The 21964-nt window shown below is 39.6% G+C and overlaps 2 pseudogenes; one reads left to right on the top strand and one right to left on the bottom strand.

The window, feature by feature from the left end:
- Positions 1 to 1219: 1219 nt before the first annotated feature.
- On the bottom strand, positions 1220 to 3357 carry LOC134384416 (sorting nexin-17-like; annotated as a pseudogene).
- A 259-nt stretch (positions 3358 to 3616) lies between these two features.
- On the top strand, positions 3617 to 21536 carry LOC134384415 (microtubule-associated proteins 1A/1B light chain 3B-like; annotated as a pseudogene).
- Positions 21537 to 21964: the final 428 nt, after the last annotated feature.

Here is a 21964-nt window from a genome sequence, read left to right as displayed (position 1 = left end):
TTATAGCTGAGTAGTATTTCATTGTGTAGATGTACCACATTTTCATATCCACTCATCCTCAGATAGCTGCTTCTGACCCAGTCCAGCTCACCGATACCCTCTGTGACCTAACATACCTCCAAGTATAACTGAGAAAGGGAACGGTAACTACAAGGATGCAGAGCTGCACTCTCTCCGCCCCCACATAAGGCAGATATTGGTCTCAATCGCCACACTTGTTCCACTGAATTGAGACTCTGTCTCAATTCTTCTCAACCTAACACTCCAAGCAACACTGCCAACTAATTGGAATTGGGATCTAAATGGAAATCTATTTGCAATCCCAGGATTAGATTAAATCACTAGAAAATTTAGTTCTTGAGAGGTTTTTTGAGCATCACAAACTTTATTCCCGGCACCTTAATGTCACATTCCCAATGGTAATATTCTTTAGATGACTCCAAAATTCCATCTCCCTTTGTTTGAATACACATTAGAATTCTAACCCCTAGGGCCAGCCCGTGGCTCACTTGGGAGAGCGTGGTGCTGACAACACCACATCAAGGGTTAAGATCCCCTTACCGGTCATCTTTAAAAAAAAAAAAAGAATTCTAACCCCCTTTCTGAGTTTTGATTTGTATCAGTAAATATCTTCAGGTGGGGGATAAGGCAAAGCTTACCTACTCCCTATTTTAATTTTTTGAAATGAGTAAACTTGCGGTTTCTCAAATGTTCTTATAAGTTGGTTTTTAGGATTTTACTTTGAGTTTAAGATAGATATTATATCTGTTAATATTTTATCTGACTTATCCATCCTTTCTTATGTTTTTTGGTTTTTTTGTTTGTTTTTGCAGCAATGAGGCTGAGTTTAATGATGGGGAGCTGGGCGAGACCATCCCCAGACCTCTGCCCATCCCCTTGGTGCATGGCCGAGAGAAGCCAGAAGCAGCCCACAGGGAGCTGTGGTTCCTCCCCAAGGCAGGTAGCCATGGTCTCTTGGACTTTGTGCAAAATACTCAATGCTAATTTGGCATCAAGGGCCAGCTCTGAAAAGAGAGTGTGCAATCCTTTGTACAGCCAGCCCAATGGGGAAGGGAAGGTGGATTAGGAGGCCCCTGACCAAGAGGAGAAAAGGGGAAGGAAGGGAAAGAAAAAGACCTCCCAGCTTGGGGGACATAGGCACAGGGCAAGTTTCTGTAAAATCCTCTGGGGTAGAGGGCAGACATCCAGGCAGCGGAGATTATAGATCTTCATCTCCAGTGCCCTGGAAGGTGAAATTGCCACGTATATCACTGGCACTGGGATCTGTGCTGGGACTTCCAATTCCCCCGCAAGCTCACAGCACTCAGTTTACTTGAGAGTTTGACCACGGACTCCCGGCTGATATCAATGACTCAAGCAGCAGCGGGGACTTCACTGCTTGCTGACTGTCTGAGCATCTCAGGGTGCCCCCCACCCAACGTCACAGCATATTCCTCATATTGCCACCAGATTTCTTCACCATCAGTTCATCTACCATGGACTGCAAGAAGATGCTCATCATGATAGCCTGGGGGCTGATGATGGTGACCCACTGTTACCAGTCCTTGCCCATGAGGTATTCAAAAGCCAGTTCCAGGCACACCTCACCCCAGCCCTGCCCAGGCTGCTTGGACTTCCTTTGGGCAATGGCATAGAGGAAGTAACCCACCAGCATCTGGGTGACCCAGAGGGAGCCTTCACGGAATTGTTGACCAGGCAGGGAGTCCTGAAGGCTGAGCTCACTGTTGCCTGCGCTCACCACCACAGAACAGCCCTTCTCTGGGAAGTCAGCCATACAAGCATCAAAACACAGGTCGCCATCCTGCACAGCATTTGGGCCAGCTGCAGGAACTCCTTTTTGGAGACCACTTCTTGCAGAGATTTGAGCTGCCGGTGCTGCTCCTTGATGACCAAGATCCACCCACAATCAGTATCTGACATCACCTGAACATAAAGCAGGTTCAGACAAACCGGTTCTCTATGACATTATTGTCATAGGGAGAGTCCCAATAACTCTTCCTTACCACAATCTTATACTCTTGACTCTGAAGGCTGGTAACAGACATAAAGCAGCTCAAACTCTTGCAACTTCGCCACAAGAGAAAAGGCTTCATCCTCTTTTTCTCAAACTAGGAAGAGACTAAAGAATCCGATTAAGTCATCTGGAAGAACAGTCTCCAGGACATCCTTGGTGTGATCTGAAGTTTGCACATTGACTGGAACTTTCTGCCCATTGCTGAGCTGCACTTCTAAGGAGACCTCCTCTGTGGGGACCTGTGGTGTCTTCTGTTGTACCCCATGCAGGAAACTTGTTGAAGGTCTCACTGCTCCTATGACTTATCCATCCTTAAGGACTCTAAAAAGTAGTCATTGCCTATTTATGATTAAATATTGACAGACTTGAGAAGTGTAAGATTACTCACTTGGAATGGATAAGTATTATGGAAAAATAATTCCAAATCTTAAATACTTTTTAGGATTTCAGAACCTAAGGGAAGAATGTTAGAGTTGATAACAGAATCAAATGTATCTAGTTCAGTATTTTACCAAAAGTGCTCCTTAGAACAGAAGAACATAAGTCTCCTCTATAAAAGGGATCATGTGATCAATTGTTTGAAAATCCTGAATCCAGTATCCCACTCAAAGATTCACAGGGCACATTAGCATGTTAAAGGCTGTAAAAAGTCCTGCAGTAAAAATAGATAGGCCTATTCAGTAGTGAGGCTGGACTTTCAGAGAGCACTGAAACTTTGTTTTCTGTTCATCTATAATAGATGGAACACCTCTTCTAAAGAACACACTTTAGGAAATGTGAACATGTCTCACCGCTTGCCTCAACTAGAAACATAACTTAAAATGTGGAAGAAGAACATGACCACCTTTATAAAACATCTTCAGATCTGAAGATCCTACCAATGCCCTTCACCACCTCTGTCTAATCACCCACAGGGAAAAACTCTTTGTCTTATCAACCTCTATCTCGCAATGACTCAGTCCTTGCATCTCATCTTTTCCTTCTTATTCTTTCGCTTATGGATATGGGGAACTCATCAGGGTTCTCCTTATGAAAACCCTTGACAAAGGCTTTTTTTTTCTTCAAGAAATATAATGATGTTCCCCCCTAGATTAATATCCTTCAGCTGTTCCCCACTGCCTTGAAGAGAGTCCCAAATTCTAAAGAATAATGAGCAAGGCCCCTGCTTCCTTCCCTACCTTCGCTTCTTTTGTTGTCCAGCCTACTCCCTTCTTACCCTCTCTCCATCATGATCTACTTGAGAATCCCCAAACACTCTGTTTTTATTTTGTACATACCTTCTAAAGTGCCCTTCCCTGTCCACCAGGAAAACTTACACCCATCTTCAAGTCTCAGATCAAACTCAACTCCTCTGGAAGATTCCCCAATCAGTGGCCTCACAAGCTCATCTGCCCTTCTTCCAGACTCCTATAGCACTTAGATCTATCTTCCTTAGCACATCCCAGTGACTATAGCCATTTATTTCAATATCTGAGTCCCATCCACAGGACAAAACCTTACCACAGTGGCTGGTATACAGGAAGCAGGTAATAAACATTTGCTTGAGGAATTAATTAATGAACAAGCAGACACCAGACTTTGATGTCAGCTTTTCCTTTTTCAGTAAGGGAACCACCAGGTCTTTCCTTACGTATCCTGTTTTCTGCCCTCTAATCTTTTCCTATTTTTCCTAGGAACCTCTCTGCTTTATCCACATTCCTATTGGGAGGAACCCAAAACTAGACCCTGTGCAGTACTTGATGGCATCTGGAGCCTCAAGGTTCTTTCCTCTGGCTGAATCTACAATAAATTTGATTTCAAAACTCTTCTCAAATTTTGGTATTTTTTTCAACAAATGTTTTCTTTTAAAAATAAATGCAGGAAATTAAAGTTAGAAATTTAGACCAGGAAAGCCGCTGTGGCCAGAGAAGAAACCACCGTGGTTGCTGTCGTCCCTGCCTTGCAGGCCCTGCGGTAGAAGACTTTCAAGTAGCGCCACACCTTCAAACAAGGGAAGCAGCTTATCGGAGAACTTATCTGAGAGCAGCATTCTACCAAAATTCCGGTGAGAACAGAACGACACAAGAGTAAGAAGCAGCTTCCCCTCCTGGATAAAACCAATTTCCCTGTACCTGATCAGGTCAACATGAGTAAATTCATCAAGATAATTAGAAGGCATTCACAGCTCAATGCTAATCAAGCCTTCTTTCTATCGGTGATCGGACATAGCATGGTGAGCATTTCCAGGACGGTTTATGAAATGCATGAAAGTGAGAAGTATGAAGCCAGATTCCTGAACAGGACAGTATATGCCTCTCAGGAGACATTTGGAATGCAATTGGCAGTGTTAAGACTAGAAGAAAAAAAATGCATCTATTCTACAATTTTTTAAACCCTTACCAAAAGAAAAAACGGGATGTTACCAACTGAGATTGATCAGTTCATCTAATCACAGATCTTCAAAACAGTGTTCTCACCTAGGAGTTTTAGGAAGTTGTTTTTGTATTTCAAGCAGAAAAACTGAGTTCCAAATGAGCACATTCAGCATTAGAAAACAGTACTATTTAACCTAGATTATCTTGTTTTCAAATTTTAGAAGTTAAAAAATAAAATACTTTGCATTCTAAGTTGCCAGTGAAATAGACCTTCTGGTTATTTTATTGCTCTTTTTTTCCCCAATAGGAACTTGCAATTTGAGCAGTTAACTCAAAGGCATTCGGAGAGAAATGGAGACCCTGCCATCTTTTTTTAGAAGGGTTTCTACTCAACTAGAGAAGTCTTCTAAGAGGATTATTAAGCATAACTTGTCAAGCATAAGCCCCCCTACCCAAACACATTTGCTGTAATTGTTGGCACAAAACAGGGTAAATGGGTTATACAAGAACACAACTCTGACTGTGAACTGCTTTTCAAGGTTCCTGCTTCCTAAAAGAAATATACCAAAAGTCAAGGCTCTTGTAGTGTCGGGAAGTTCTTATTTGGTTTGTTCTCTAGACAGTTACACAGAAAAACACCACTTCTCAACAGGAACCTTGAATAATTTATAGTTTTGGTCTAGTTTCTTAAAAGGCCCCAGAGAAAAAGAGTGGCATTTCTTCTGTTTTGGATTTTCTGTGATTTAAGAGCTCAAACTAGTGCCTGTATGCTTTGATAAATTAGTAAACAGTTGTGTCAGTTTCATTCTTTAGGACAGTGGTAGAAACTATAGAATACTAAAACTAAAAACATTGAAATTCAGATGCACTCCTTCTACTTTTTAGCTTAAAGCTATAGATGTTTTATGTTTACAGATGTTTTTAAAGCCATGTTTTATGCTAAATGTGTGACTCTGTTACTAAAAAGTTTTCACATTTTTAAGAGCATTTCAGTTATCACTGTTAGGTCCAAAAATCAACAAAATTCCCCCACTCCAAATGCATGTCAGTTGTGATGAAAACATAACAAAAGAAAACATATGCTCTTTATGAATAATTAATGTCAACAGTTAAACATCTTCCGAGTCCAAACTGGAATAAACTACCATTGCTTCCTACTACTTACATGGGATTCATTTACTATTTGCTATTTTCTTGGGAGTAGCACAGAAAGATCACAGTTATACCATGTTAAGACTGTACATGTAGCAGGTCACAGTTTACCCTTGTGTGTTTAGATGTGTATGGAATACTTATATTTGTTAGTAAAAGTTATTTACTGTAATAGAGGAGCAAAAAGCAATATTACTACAAATGGGCTGATCATTAAAAGAATTCCCATCACCTACTCCCCCCACTACATGTATCAGTCCATGTCTAACTTTTTGATATGTACATTTTTTTCTAAAATGTATTTGATTAATTTTTACATTCTAAGATGTTGCAGAGCTGTTGAGGGGGAAGGGAAGAGGGAAACGGGGAGGGGAATAGTATGGAAGGAAGAGGAAGGGGGCTGTGGTCAAGGCCTGTGGCACCCCCCTCATTCTGACAGGGGAGCCCAAAGGGCTTCTGGCAGCTCAATCGTGGCTGGTCTGGATGAGGACTTCGGGGGAACGTGGCTGAGGCCCTCCCTTTGATACGTACATTTTTACATTATGTAAATTCTTAATTAGCCTGTCTTGTTTAGATTATATACATCATATGTTACATGCTTGTACATGCTGTGTGATCAATACTATTCTTAAGAAATACTGCTTTAAAAAAAAATGTATCGCTTTGAGAGGTGACCCACATTGGTGGGTGGTCACTTTATTTATAGGATCTTTAAAACAAGTACATTTTCAATGAGCTAAAGTGAATAAAGGCACAACTAAAAACTGCCAAAAAAAAGAAAAAAAGAGAGATAAAGTTAGAACTTTGGTGAATGTATAAAATCACAGTATTAGTGATAATTTCTGATTTCTTCCAGAAAATTAATTCTCCCCCAAAGAATTCTCAAAGACATAAACCACTCTGACTGAGCTATACAAGAGTACTCCAAAGACTCCATGGAAAAATAGAATTAAAAGATAATATGAATCTTTCCACAAACTTTTTGAAGTATCCTCGTATATTACTTTATAAATCTCTTTATTAGAGGAATATGTCTCAGGCACTAGGAGGATACATTCTTTTGAATATTAAAGGATTTTAGTTTCCTTAAAAGAAAACATGTTTAGTACCTTTGGAGTTAGGGATGTAACTCATATTTGAATATAAAAGATTAATAACAACAATATTCATACACTTTTTTTAAAGACTAAATAGTGAAAATAATGATTAATAATAATGTAAGCCTACTATTTTGAATTGTTATGGAAAATGAGTATGAAAAGAAAATAGCTTCTTCAGCCATATGTAGAACAGTAAAATTCAGAATCACAAACATGATAATGTATCCAAACATAACACTGTTGAATTTGTCAAAATAATTATATTTCTTATATTGTGCCCAGCAGCCAGGAGAATCCCAGAATGGGACATTAATAAGTCCTTTCAATTATCAGCACTCCCTGGAAAAAGTCCATCTTGAAAAAATATGCCAAGAACACAGCGGCTTTGATGACAATGCAGTTTAAGTAGAGAAATGGCTTGGCAACAGCCAAGACTGTTGGGTTTCAAGTGATAAAAAGCCAAGTCACCTGGCTTAAGAAAAAAAATTGACTCCTGTAAGTAAAAGTCTAAGCAGTGACTTCTCTCTTGTCTGGATCCAGGGCAGTATTGCTGAGCCATGGCCTTGGCCTCTCTCCACATCTCACCCTATTTCCCTCTTTGTTGCTTTACTTTGAGGCAGGCTCTCTCCATGTGATGGCCCCAGCAATACCAGACATATATCTTCCAGATTCCCATCCAATGTCTAATGATTTGTTCTAGTTGGACCAAGATTGGTCACATATCCATCCATGAACTGTCACTGTTGCTAAAGGGTTTTAGTAAGAGGAGGAGGAGTGAATGACAGACAACCAGAAACCATAGGTTTCTACCATGCTAACTGCATAGCCAATTTTATATTGCTTTTGAGTTGTATAAATACATAGGAATTTCTTAAAAACTGAACATTCTGAATTCATGGAGCCATCTGCTTATATCACAATGGTTACCTCAAATTCAAATGTTCTCCTTGTGACAGTTAAAACACTCTAGACTGTGAGAAGGTTCTTATTTAACAGCATGTTAAAGTTTTACTTATTGTCTCTATATTTCAGCTGAAGTCCCAAAGCTGAAAACAAGAGACAATTACTCCCACATTCTAGAGGTGCCTGACATATCCATGTAAAAACAGAAAAACAAAAAGAGCAGGTCAGTCCAGTGTCTATAAAACCCTCACTTCCAGGTTCTGTATGACCACACCAAAATGTGAAAGGTGATTGAAGGAAGAACAGGAACTTAAAGGAATAAAGAGTATTTTGGCCTTTTTCACCCCTCCCCATAGAGGAGGAAAGAGTGTGTTACCTTCCAACCTCCCTGATAAAGAGGTGTATTTATGAAGGGGAGATACGTACCTCACTTCCCAGTGGAAATATAATTCATCAAATTTGGTAAGATAAGAAGGCAGAATAAAGAAGTGATGGGAGTGAGCATGTGCCACTTGACATAGGGTGGTCAGGGAAGGCCTCGTTGATAAGGTGACATTTCAGCAGAGGCCTAAATGTGAGGGAGCAAACCATGCAGATAGCTGGGTGCAGAGTATTTTAAACAGAGAAAACAGCAAATTCAAAGGATCTTGGGTGGAACATGTTCAATATGTTCTGGGAGGGAAAGAAGGCCAATGGGACTGCAGAGAAATGGGAGAGAGGAAAAGTGGCAAGAATTAAGGGAAGATATTAGAATGGAGTTGCCATTTACCACCATGGGGCAAACAGCAAAGTAAGAGTGAGAGAAAGATCACATCCCCCATGCCCACTATGGATCCCTGAGCCCTGGATCAGGCCTGAGCTGGGAGGTGGGGGAGGCTTTGAGTTGAAGCGATGTGAGACTAAAGTTTTTATTTAGACTGAACTATACCTGTCTTTAATACCTGAAAATGAGCCTTAAATACCCAAAAGGACTAAAAAGCTATGAGATCTGACTGAGAGGTTGTCTATAGGACAGGAATGAGAGATAGCAGTACATATTTGAAGGTTAGAGAAAAATAAACCCATTCTCTATTTGTACCCCATTCAATAAACTGGTAACTTTCTAAAAGAATCAAACACTTTACAACCCATCTGTGAACTTCATTGTATTCACCTATGAGGACAAATTCTTTACACATTTATTCACCTATGAGGACAAATATTTTACACATTTAATTTGTAAAATACTTTACAATTACTAATACACAAGGTGTATTAGTCTGTTTCAGTTGCTTATAACAGAATACCTGAAACTAGGTAATTTATAAAGAAATCAAATTTATTTTTTATAGTTTCAGAGGCTGGCAAGTCCAAAGTCCAAGGAACAAGATGAGGGCCTTCTCTTTGGTGGGAACTCCTTACAGAGTCCCATGGTGATGAGGGTGTCACATGGCAATAATAGGCTAAGCAAGAGAGAGCTGACCTTCTCACTTGCCCTCTTTACAAAGCTATCAGAACCTCTCCCATTACTCCATGAATGGATCAATCCATTCATGAGGGCATAGTCCTCACAATCTAATCACTTCTTAAAGGCCCCACATTTCAAATACCATAATCAGATTTCCTACCCCTTTAACACTGTTACAATGGGGGTCAACTTTCCAATACATGAACTTTTGGGGCACACTTTTAACCCACAGCATGAGAGAATTTCAAAGAGTTTGTGGAAAAATGAAATTAAAAGATAAAAATAGGTCAAATGTTCAGATCCTCATACTGTCCAGCTGCAAAAACAAAAACAAAAACAAAAACAAAACAATAAAAACAAAAGATATAAACTTTATTTCTCAATATAAACTCCATCAAGTTTAAGCCACTTTTGTAGGTGATGCTACCAGCAATTTAGTCCACCCCTAAAGAACTGAGGGTCCTGGGAATTTAACCATGACAATGCAGTCTTTTTTTTTTTTTTTTTTTTTTTTTTAAAGATGACCGGTAAGGGGATCTTAACCATTGGCTTGGTGTTGTCAGCACCACATTCAGCCAGTGAGCGAACCAGCCATCCCTATATGGGATCCGAACCCATGGCCTTGGTGTTATCAGCACCATACTCTCCCGAGTGAGCCATGGGCTGGCCCAATGCAGTCTTTTTTACATTATTAACTGAAAAAAAAAGTGTGCCCTTTTTTCCCTAATCTTAAAAAATCTTTAAAGAAGTCAGAAATAGCCAAATTAGGACAGTAAGGTGGATGCCTAATGATTTCCCATCAAAACTCTCACAAAATTACCCTTGTTTGATGAGATGAATAAGCAGGAGCATTGTTATGGTGGAGAAGGACTCTCTGGTGAAGCTTTATGGGGTGTTTTTGTGCTAAAGCTTTGGCTAATTTTCTCAAAACACTTTCATAATAAACAGATGTTATTATTCTTCAGCCCTTCAGAGAGTAAACAAGCATAATGCCTTGAGCATCCCAAAATACTGTTGCCATGACCTTTGATGTTGGTTGGTCTGCTTTTGCTTTGACTGGACCACTTCTACCTCTTGGTAGCCATGGCTTTGATTGTGCTTTGTCTTCAGGATGGTACAGGTAAAGTGATGTTTCATCTTCAGTTAACATTCTTCAAAGAAGTGCTTCAGGATCTTGATCCCACTCATTTAAAATTTCTGTTGAAAGCTCTGCTCCTGTCTGCAGCTGATCTGTATGCAAGTTTTGGCACCCATTGAGTGGAAAGTTTGCTCAACTGTAACTTTTCAGTCAAAACTGTGTAAGCTGAACCAACTGAGATGTATATGGTGTTGGCTATTATTTCTCTGTTCATTGTCAGTCCTCTTCAACTAGGGCACAAACAAAATTAATTTTTTCCTTAAAAATTGATGTGGATTGTCTGCCTCTGCAGGCTTCAACTTCAACACCATCTTGTCCCTTCTTAAATCAAGTTATCCATTTGTAAGCTGCTGATTTCTTTGGGGCATTGTCCCCATGAACTTATCATAGCACATCAGTGATTTCACCATTCTTCTACCCAAGCTCCACCACAAACTTGATGTTTGTTTTTGGTTTAATTTTAGCAGAATTCATGTTACTCTGATTGAGGTTCTTTTCAAACTGATGTCTTATCCTTCTTAGTGCCTCAAAATAGATCCTCTTCAGATATGTTATAACAAGTTAGTATGAGTTTATTTGGGTGCAAAAAAATTTTGTTATCCATGCACAGCTTTTTTATAATACTCATTTTAGATAAACTTTTTGAGGACTCCTCATAATAAACACTAGGTAAATATTTGCTGTCAACCATGAAGTAGGCTAATATTTCATTTGGGAGAATAAAAAATGATGTGATGCTAGGTCAATGGTCAGATAATGTGTAATTCAAAATTTGAGATTGTAGACTTTACATGTACCCTCCTGACTTTTAATCAGAATCACCTATAAATGGCTAATTGTGAACTTGTTAGATAGGATCAACAACCAAATAGGCGATAGCACAGAAATTGTGTTTGCTGCTTGCTAGTTTCAAATATGCAGCACGGGCTCCAAGAAATACAAACGGCTGCAATATTATAAAATGATATGAATTGAACAGAAATAGAATAACATGCAGAAGGGACACTTTAAAACAACAGAAATCACTGTGAAGGTTAATTCTAAGTTTCAACTTGATTAGATTAAGAAATACTGAGAAACCCGGGAAAGCTATCTTTTTAGGTGTACCCATGGGGGTGTTTCCAGCAGAGATTAGTATAAAAGCCTGAGTGGACTGGGTGGAAAAGACCCACTCTCAATATGGGCGGGAACCACCGCATCTGCTGGGAGAACAAAAGACAGAGAAAAAATATGAATCTCTCTCTCTAACTTCTGGAGCTGGGATACACTCTTCTCTCCTGTCAGGGGACATCAGAGCTTGAGGCTCTTCAGCTTTTGGGTTCCAGGACTTACATGAAGGACACCATCGGCTTCTCTGATTTTGAGGCTTTGGACCTGGACTGAGCCACACTACTGGCATCCAGTTTGCAGATGGCCTATTTGGGGACTTTTCTACACAATCGCATGAGCTAATCCTCCTAACAAATTCCCTCTCGTACATTTATGACATATCCTATCAATTCTGTCTCTCTGGAGAACCCTAACTAATACAGTAACTAAATTGGCAATTTCCATTTCCATTTTTGGCTTAAACAGAATGAAAGTTTGTTTCCTTTTCCCATAGAAGTCTAGAGTTTGGCATTCCAGAGCATGAATGGCAGCTCAAAGGTCATTGGAAGCTAGACTCTTCTGGCACTGCTCTGGTCATCCTTGGTGTGTCACCTCATGGTCCACAATTGCAACCTAAATCTGCCTCATCACATCTGCATCCCAGCCAGCAGGAAAAAAAGAGGGCACTCTGAAGGACACTTCTATAAAGTCCTCACACAATGCTTCAGTTTACCAAAACTAGCTACAAAAGAGGCTGGGAACTGTGGCCCTTAGTATTTTGTTTCTTTTTTTTTTTTTTTTTTTTTTTAAGATGAACAGTAAGGGGATCTTAACCCTTTACTTGGTGTTGTCAGCACCACACTCTCCCAAGTAAGCCACAGGCCAGCCCAGTATTTTGTTTCTAAGGAGAAGGAGAATGGATGAAAACATAGGCAACTAGCCTTCTCTGCCCCATCCTGTTGCTGTGAGAGATCTAGTCATGGAGTTAGGTTGATGCTGTTAGTCAAGAAGTGTTACTCCTTTTCTTATTTCTGCTTACCAAGTTGGTGTGTTTACAATTCTATTTACTACTTATGATGTGCTTCTGATTTTTTAAGTAGTCGATTCCTCTAGCTCCAAAGATAAATATTCAGTTATATAACCTATCAGTATCCTCTCTGTCCACTCCTCACCCCAGATGATTTAGCTGTGCCAAACTGATTCATTTGTTTTATATGGAAAATTAGTAATACATCAATTCAGTAAACATGTACCAACAGGCAGATTGTAGTGGTGGGACAGGAGAAGGCTTCAGATCAGACTCACCTGATAAGAATGATAATAAATACCTCCTGAAGCTGCTGTGAGGAGTGAATAAGATGACGTAAGACATGCCCATATGCCCCCCATATGCTCAAAAATCCATAATTCCCTCTTGGCCCCCAGAGCACCTCTTACGTGCCAAGCATGGTGCTATGGTTGTTAAAAGATGGAGAAGCATGTGATATAATGATGGAGCTTAAGGGAAACCAGAAACAGGTTCTGCAGAGTAGGAGAAGCTTTACAGGTGTCCACCATGAGAATAATGATACCTCCCTTGACTGATATCAAAATTGTAGATACATTATCCTTCAGAAAATGTAATGACTCAGTCTGCTAAGATTTGTGTGCTTGATTTGCTATTTGGTGACTAATATTGACATGTGGGCCACCACATGGTCAGTAAATAGGGTCCCATGAAAGGCTTGCAATGGCTCATTGATAAATATTTCTGAGAAGTGACAGAGCAGTACTACATGGCATTTTTTGACCACCTTGTAAACATCATATATTACTTTAGATCAGAATTCATAAGCTAAAACAAGTGGATAACCACACTGCAAAAATTCAGGCAAAAGTCACTTTGTCTACATCTGTGTGTCTTCGGAGAGTATGGTAACAATAACACACAATTCAGTCTCTACTTCATTCATTGTAGAGATGGGTGTTGAGGAGCTCCGCGTGCCTGGTCCAGGGGAGGCACGAGGGATGCTAAGCTGAACAGAAAGGCACGTTTCCTCCCAGAATATAGCACACAGAGGGACACAGACAAGTGAACACATATTTTCACTGTTGTGTGATTAATGTCATGAAGAGGGAGATGTCCCAGTGTGCTGTGTGAGTTCATGGGAGAGACAGTAGGCCCAGCCTTGGCAGGTCAAGCAAAGTTGCTTGGAGGAAATGAGTTCTACACTGAGACCTAGAGGATGAGTGTGAATTAAACAGGTGAGAGATGCTTCAGTAAGAACAAATTCAAAGCACATGGTGTATGAAGGAACAGAAGGGATTCGGTGTGGCTGAAGAGGAATATGAAAGATGAGATTTTCTAGAATCAGATCTTATTTGTGGTATAGATCTTATCTGTAGTATAGACATATGCAAGGAAGAAACTTGTTTCCCGTTGTGATACAAGTCATAGGCTTCTCCTGATTTTCTAGAAAATGCAGAGGGGAAAAATAAGGGTTAATTTGTTATAGCAAAAATAGTTTTACATAAAAATCCGAGAAACTGCTCCATAGTGACACCTTTCTTAAGTCTATCAGCTCATTTGGAAGAAACATAGGAAGCAGTATACCCCTTCCTTTGTACACACACACATTCTAAAAAGCTTATAAGTGCCCTAACCTTTTAATAACTTGGGTTTCATTCTTTATACTGCTTTAAATATAATATGGTAAAGAAATGACCAAGGTTCTTTTACATTTTTGATATTTTTTTAAAAATTCATTATTAACTTTAATTCACTGAAATGAATCAGCTAAAAGTACCTGTTTTATTTATCTTGCTAAAAATTTCCACTTAAATGTGTATGCAATAACCTATTAAAAACCAGTACTGGAAAAATGGTTCAGAAAATAAGAAAAAACTTTTTTTTTAATATATTTTTTGAATTGAAACATAATTGATTATACATATTTATGGGGTACAGAGCTGATGATTTGTGTACAATATGTGATGATTATATCAGTATTATTAGCATGTTCATCATTACAAACTGTAATTATTCTTTGTGTCCCTTACCCAATTACTCCCTAACCCCCTTTCCCACCTGTAGTAACTATAGGTCTGTTCTCTCCTTCTAAAAGTTCAATGTTTTATTGTGGTCTCTCTCTCTCTCTCTCTCGCTCTCAGCTCCCGCTTATGAATGAAGATGGGCAGTATTTCTCTTTCTGTGCCTGGCTTATTTCACTTAACATAAGTTTCTCCAAGCTCATCCATGTTGCTGCAAATGGCAGAATTTCACTCTTTTTATGGCTGAATAGTATTCCATTGTGCAGATATACCACATTTTCCTTATCCAGTCATCCATCGATGGACAGTTAGTTTGGTTCCATATCTTGGCTATTGTAAATAGAGTGTAGGACTTTCTTAACCCATATTTAACCAGCTTTTCTGATGTAGATCCTCAAAGATGTTCAGGCTAATTATAAGGTATGTCTATATTACTATCCCTCTGAGTGAGAGTGCATCATGTTTTAAACTCAGTGAAGCCAGTAGGAATTGGTGTGACACTAAGAGTTTACCTAGAAATTTCTATATAGTAACAATGTGGTCAACTAATGAAGCTAATTTCTCAGTAGGCAATCTGTTACCTCTAAAAGAATGTATATAAATTAAAAGATTTTCGTCTTTCATTTATATTTAACATGAAAATTGGATATCCATAAATTCATTCCAGTTACAGTAAGAATAATAAAAGTTTTATGATTAAGCAGATCTTAAATCATTAAAAACACTATAAGCTATTGAAGAAAGCATTTCAAAAATTGACAGGATCCCCTTAATAGCAAAGAAAACGTTAGTACTTCACAGAAAGAAGAAAATCTTCCCAAATTTCCTATTCAGTTGATATAGAGAAAAATCACTTCCACAAGCTCAATTAGTCTGTTTTTTAGAACACAAAAATCTAGTGCATAAACACTAGGCTAGGAGCTATGGTCAGATGCAAAATGAACTGTGGTCTTTATCTCCACAGAGCTAAGCACAAAGCATGATAGTTTACCCTTTTCATTCCTATAATAATATGCATTTTCATGCTCTCATCACTCATGGAATAAAATATTCCTTGAATCTGGACCACCATGAACCTAAGAGAAGGGAGAGTGGAGTTGAGAATCCTACGTCCCCTTAAACATATTCAAGACCTCTTTGAGAAAGAGATGAAATCAGCCAAGAAGATCCAATTCCTTCTAAGTCGTTTGAGGTATCTTTAATCCCTCTGGTATGTGCTGTGTCTCAATATCAACCTCCTTTCTTATTTTCCTAGTCTTCTACCACTCCAGCTTCCTCCACCACTTATCTTCACTATTTGGAAACATCAATTTGACAGAAAGAATCACAAGAGGCACGTGATTATGACATTCATTTGTTCATCACTTCTAAATGTCTGAGGGCAGAGGAACAACCCACTTAAAAGCCTGGGTTGCTGCTACGTACTCTAAGACACAAAGAGTTGAATTCTTAAGTTTGCAAGTATAAAAGCACCCCATGATGAATTAAGTGCCAAATGAGCATTACAAATGTTGTGTCAGGGTACAGAGAGAAGAAAAGTTACATATGCTGGTGGAATTGGGGGAAGCCCTAAAATAAATAAGTAAACAAATATTTACTCATCATCCACTATGTGCCAAGTATATAGTTCTATGAGGGAAGTTTCATTGTTCCCATCTTATTTTTTGGAGGCTGGCCGATACAGGGATCAAAGCCTAGAACTTGGTGGTAATCGGCACCATGCACTAAACAACTGAGCTAACTGACCAGCCATATTGCTCCCATTTTTTTTTTTTTCTTTTTTTTTGTCTTTTACGTGACCGGTACTCAGCCAGTGAGCGCACCGGCCAGTCCTATACAGGATCTGAACCCACGGCAGGAGCGTCGCTGCGCTCCCAGTGCCGCACTCTTCCGAGTGCATCACGGGGTCGGCCCATATTGCTCCCATTTTAAAGGTCAGAAAACAGAGTCACCGAGAAGACAAAAGATTTGCCTTAGGTAGCTGAGTAACAGAGCCAGGATTTGCAATGAGGCTTTCAAGTCTAGCATCATTTCCAGTATTTTTATACTAGTTTGTGTCTTGGAAGTGGCAAGGTACTAACTGGGTCTTGAAGAACAAGTAGACACAAGGTATTGAGAAGAGAGAAGTGGTTAAGTGGGAGAAGGATGTCTCATGCATGGTGACCCAATGGCTGGTGGTAGGATATAATGCCACTATAGTTTTTCTTTCACATTTTTCTCTCTAGTAAGACATTAGAGAAGAGACGATTGGGAAAGAAACATTTCACTTGATAATTCTGTCCCCAAAGGAACCAATATTAGAGAAACATGGCAGGGAGGGGTTACTTTCAAGGGATAGAACCTTTGGATAACAACTTTATGTCTTCAGTAATTAGAAAGCCCACTTCACCAGAATCTTGGAAAATTTCATCAGTTTCTCATTGTACTTCATTCTGGTTTCCTTCAGACAATAAGGAACATTATACAAGAAGGGAAAGCTGAGGGTATAACCCAACTGCTCTGTCCTTTCTGTTTTTTTCCTTTGGAGTACTTTTGTATTAGTCCATTTCTATTGCTTATAATAAAATACCCAGAACTGAGTAATTTACAAAGAAAACAAAATTTATTGCTTACAGTTTCTGAGGCTGGGAAGTCCAAAGTCCAAAGAACACATCTTGTGGTGGCCACAGTGACCCAGGGGTCTCATGTTGCAAGACAGCGGAAACAGAGAGATTAACCTCTCATGTGCTCTTCTTTTTAAACCCTTAGAACCACACCATGACCACCTTTTTAAATCCATTCATTATGCCATGGTCCTACAATCTAATTACCTCTTCAAGGCCCCACTTTTCAATTACCATAATAGGATTTCTCACCCTAATACAGTGGGAATTAAGCTTCTAATATATGAACTTTGGGGACACAATTCAATCAATCCACAGCAAGTCTCTGCACTTCACATGTTAACCACTCAGTTTACCCTAGAGCAGTTGGCTGACAAGTCCAATTGGACCATATTACACAGCTTTCACTCATGAGGTATCAAGCTTTGAATGTGATCACAACAAAAGATCTCTTTCTGGATTGAACTACAGAGATTGTGCTATATATTACCACACTTTTGTTTATACACTTGATTTTAGCGATTACTTTAAAAACTGCACTTAATATAAAGGCTGCTTATTCCATGCCTTGCTTATTCTCGGGAAAGAAGTTGATTAAAAATGAAGTTTTTTTGGATGAAGGCTTTCAGAAAGCCTATGCTGCACATCAGAGTTCAAGAGCTGAATACAACACCTGTGGCCACATGTCCAAGGAGGCAGCAGGCTTAAAGGTTATACAGCATCACAGGGAGAATGTCTGAATGACATGAGAAGTTTTAATTCCTAAGAAATAGTCAAAAGAGAGAGAAACTTATAGGGAATCCTGCTTATTGGAAGAGGAGGCTAGAGTTGTTCTCAAAAACTTTAGCAGTGATGACTTTAGAAAACTAGCAAAAAATCATTACCAAAATAGTCTGCTTGGACAATGTAATAGTAAAGATAATTCAGGACTAAAGTATTCTGAAGCATGTATTTAGAGAATTTTATAATCTTTGGATTTTTTTAAAAAGTAATCTGAACAGTTTATATTATGCTGATGAAAATTCTCTATGGGAGCCTTTCCAGGAAAACAGAAGATTCTCTCTAAAAGGGAATACTTATGAAGAAAACAATTTTTTAGAGAGGCATCAGGTTCTCAATTTGTTATATATTGCAATACATAACAATTTCCTACTTTAGAGGGAGTATGAAAGTTTTAAGATTTTTCCTTAGGCTTTTTGTGCCTTTTATGACACCACCATTTTCTTGTTTCTGCTTTTAAAACTCCATTAATGTACCCTAAAAATATTTTCAAGTGTCAATAGGAAAGAAGAGAAAGAAACCGAGAAGATAGCAACACTGACTGCAAGGGACAAGAGAAATACACGAAACAGACAAGTCAGTCACTCAGGGTACAGGAGAAACTAGTGGATTAGAGGATGCAAAGCATTGTTTGCCAAGCTATAGACTAGCAGCAGTTTTCATTAGGACATCCAGAAAATGTAGACAGTTGATCAAAAATAATGTAACATGGCACAGAAGTTTTAAAATGTAGACAAGTTTCCAATTTAAAATTAGACTACAACTTGTAAATTGTCTGAATTGCTAAGTAGTAAACTTAATTAAATCAACTAGTAGTTAGCATGGTAAATAAATAAGAGAGGTGTCAAAGGACAAAATTACAACAAATTTAATGATCTCAATTGGCTTTACTGCAATTCTAGAATTGGGCATGAAATCATTCCATGAAACAGAATAACTGTTCCAATGAGCTGAGCCAAAGAGGCTGGCTTTATAGACACAAAAGGGGCTGAAGAAAGCAGAAATAAAGAAAAAGAGGATTGGTCATTTCAAAGTTACTTTCCTTGTAAGGTAGGGACTGTGAGACAGAACAGTAGAAAAATAACTTATTATTGAACATTAGTTTACTTCAGGTTACTTCTTTTGTGTAAGGATTAAAACAGAAAGAACTTTGTTATCATGCCTACTGAAGATTTAAACTGTTCTGTTTGGGAAATTGGCTGTTATCTCTCTCTCCAGAAGGTCAAACAACAACTTAGTTTGGGTTTGTTGATGTGGAACTTTATCAGGGGTGACTCCATTTTGATTTTTCAGTCTGGTCTGTTTAGTCCTAGTATAATAACTTAGTCTAGAACAATGGCCTCCTATAATTTTTATTTAACAGAGGTGACTAATATCTGGGGAGAAATGAAACATGCTCATATGCCTAGAAAAGACTTTTGTATCTGCCATAGTCTTCAAACTTTAGTGTGGGTACTAGTTGCTAGGATGTTTGTCAAAATGTAGATTTCCAGACCCCTTTCCTAGAGACTCTGACTCGGTTCTAGGGCAGGGTTTTTCAATTTTGGCACAATTGACATTTTAGATGGGATCACTGTTTGTTATGAGAGACTGTCCTGTGCATTGTAGGCTGTTTAGCAGCATGCTGGGTCCAATACATACCGGTAGCACCCTTCCCCCAGTCATGTTTCCAGGCTTTGCCAAATGTCCCCGTCAGGCAAAATCACTCCCCCTCCTTTGAAAATTCACTAGTATAGGGTAAAGCCTAGGTACATGAATTTCTAGCAAAAACACTCAGGTGATCCTAACAAAGGTGGTTACTGGGCCACATTTAAGAAACATTGAACTAAAGTGTTATGAGTTGAATCATGTCCTTTCTTTTCTTTTTTAAACAAGTTCTTATTTTATTTATTTATTTTTGGTGGCTGGCCAGTACTGGGATCTGAACCTATGACTTTGGTGTTATGTCCTTTCAAAATTCATATGTTAAAGTCCTAACCCCCAGTCTCAAAATGTGACCTTACTTGGAAATAGAGTGCAGATTTAGTTAAGATAAGGTCATGGTGGAGTAGGTGGGCCCCTAATCCAATATGACTGGTGTCCTTATAAAAAGGGAAAATTTGGACAACAGAGACTCATACAGGAAGAGCACCATGTAAAAACTGGAGTTATGCTGCCACAAGCCAAGGAACTACCAGAAACTAGGAGAGTGGCCTGGAACAGATCCTCCCCTAGCACCTTCAGAGGGAGAATGGCCCTGCCAACACTGTAATCCCAGACTTCTAGCGTCCAGAACTTTGAGAAAATAAATTTCTGTGGTTTAAGCCACTCAATTTGTGGTACTTTGTTATGGCAGCCCTAGCAAACTAATACATTGAGAATAAAACACAAGCCAGGGTTTAGGACAGGAACATTTGAAGCAAGATCTGGGGAAAATGAAAAGATGGCAGATTGGCACCAATTCCTAATTTACCTTCCTCAGGGCCTGACACAAAATAGGTACTCAAGAAATTGATACTTTCTATTTTTATTAAGCAATCTCCATTATATCTTGTCTAATTTAAATGTTAAAAGCAAAATCTTATAATTTGTTACTTTAAAAGGTTGAAATTACCCATCATGTTCCATTTTCAAATTTTAGCCAGTATTATAGTAGTAATTGGATAGACTGAGTTGTCCGGAAAACAAATAGAATGCATAAATTATTCCATTATTTGTAGAGGAGGTAATATGTAAATGAGAAATTCCACACTAGGCAAATATGCATGACTCTGATCACACTGCAGCTTTAAGAAGAAAAGTGTTGTCTGTTTCAGGTCACAAAGGCACTAGAGTACAGCAAGTGGGTCCATGTGGTCAGCGGGCCACCCAGTCATGTGCCTAAGTGGGCAATTCATATGCTCACCGGAAGGATGAGACCCATGGTACTAAAAGAGCATAAAATGTATGTACCCTAATAGTTTCATTTGCAATAAAACTGAACACTACCATCAGTTATCAGCAAGATGAAACAAGAGCCCAGTGGCAAATGTCAGTCCTTTTCTCTGTAAGAAAGACATAAAAATCATACTAACATCTTTTAGTTCCTGTTTCCTTCTACAATTGACTCAGGAAAAAAAGAGAAACATATCTCCCTGACTCGAAATTTTGGAATAAAAAGTTGTAAAGTTTCTACTGCAGATAAAGCCCCCCTAAATTTATTTTTCCTGCTCTCATATGCATAAACTAGTTAATGATAAAGAATGGTAGGAACCATTGACAAAGAGCTCATAGAAATGTCTACAAATTAAGGTGAGTGATCGAATACAAACAAGGTTAGACCTAGACCGCTTAAGTGCCCTCCATAAATCAGGATAAGCTAACAGGATATTAACCTGGAAGCTTCTGCCAAACTCTAACTTGAATATAATTTTTACATCACTAAGTCCCCTCACCTTCAATCAAGGAAATTTTCCCGCTGTGCCCTTCAAAGTCACATGAAATTGCTGCCAGAATCCAGCTTAAATCACTTGAACAGATTTGCCTCCTGAGGGCAAGGTGGTGGGGTGGATAATTAAATTTGGCACCTGGTCTAAAAGGCCCCAGGTTAGGACAGGCACTACCCAATCTCAAGGCGAGACCTGTAAAGAACTGATTCAGTACCTCTGAGAGCTGCACGCAGACAAAACAGAAACCCTGAGGACGGAAAGTATAAGTCAACAGGGTCTTACGGCAACACTGACAGTATTATGCCTTCTCTGACCTCTGCAATTGTTTTTCCCAAGATGCTGAATCCTCCCACCCAAACCAGGCCAAATGACAGGTTAGTTGTTAACCCCTTCTCGCAGAGTGCCTCTTCTTCACCATCTCCACGCTTCCTCCCCGCACAACCCCACTCCCCCCAAACCACAGTTAAGGGCCGCCTTGTGCCCAACTACAGACTCTAAGGGCCGCGGCGGGCAGCGCCAGTCTAGGGCAGTTGCCTAGAAGTCAGTCTGACGCCGAGAAATCTAATCTCCCACGTCTAATCTCTCCCGCTATTGTGCCTCCAAGGCGAGGCAGACCAGGTGAGGGCTGCAGGACAGAACCTGTTCGGGGACAGCCCCAGAGGGCTAAGTGAGGGTGCGGGGCGAGGGAAAGAGGAAGGGAACGACGGCGCGATGTGGAAGAGGAGTAGCGTCCCGAGCGCCGCCTCTCCCCCCGGATCACCTTGCGCTGACCTAGTTGAGCCGTGAAGGAAGGAACCCGAGCGAGCGAAGGAGCAGGGCGGGGCGGGCGGGGCCTGGGGGCGGGGCCTCGAGCGCGAGCATTCCGGCGCTCGCCGCGATTCGCAGACGGATTCGAGCCGGAAGCGGGCCGAGAGGCGTTGGCGGCG

Source organism: Cynocephalus volans, chromosome 8, assembly GCF_027409185.1.
Source record: "Cynocephalus volans isolate mCynVol1 chromosome 8, mCynVol1.pri, whole genome shotgun sequence".
Classification (NCBI taxonomy): Eukaryota; Metazoa; Chordata; class Mammalia; order Dermoptera; family Cynocephalidae; genus Cynocephalus; species Cynocephalus volans.
Note: the sequence above shows the minus strand (reverse complement) of the source record. Positions and strands in the feature narration are given on the sequence as shown.